Below are 384 nucleotides of genomic sequence, written 5' to 3'. Positions count from 1 at the left end.
GCCCAATTTCTTTTCTCCTGTCATGATTCAGATGTTCAATAAACTGAATTTTAAACAGAAACACATTTCATTCTGCACTCAAAGACTTAAATCACGCTGGACAAAAAAAATCAATTTATTCATACATTACAAATTTTGAAACGACCTTATTCATCAACATGTCAGTAGTTATACAATTTACTGGAAAAAATTCACTGTTATGGATTCTCTTGCACACTGTAATTCTTCTGGTTTCCGCCCACACTAATACCCAGTAATATAAATGTCTATATGATCTATAACATGAAAGTTGTGACTATCTTCAGACCATTAAAGATTATGCATAAAAAAGTACTTTGTCATAGTTCCTAACATCATAGAACAGTGTATAAAAGATTTTACAAA

The sequence above is a fragment of the Penaeus monodon genome, chromosome 20 (assembly GCF_015228065.2).
Source record: "Penaeus monodon isolate SGIC_2016 chromosome 20, NSTDA_Pmon_1, whole genome shotgun sequence".
NCBI lineage: Eukaryota > Metazoa > Arthropoda > Malacostraca > Decapoda > Penaeidae > Penaeus > Penaeus monodon.
This window is presented reverse-complemented; position numbering follows the sequence as displayed.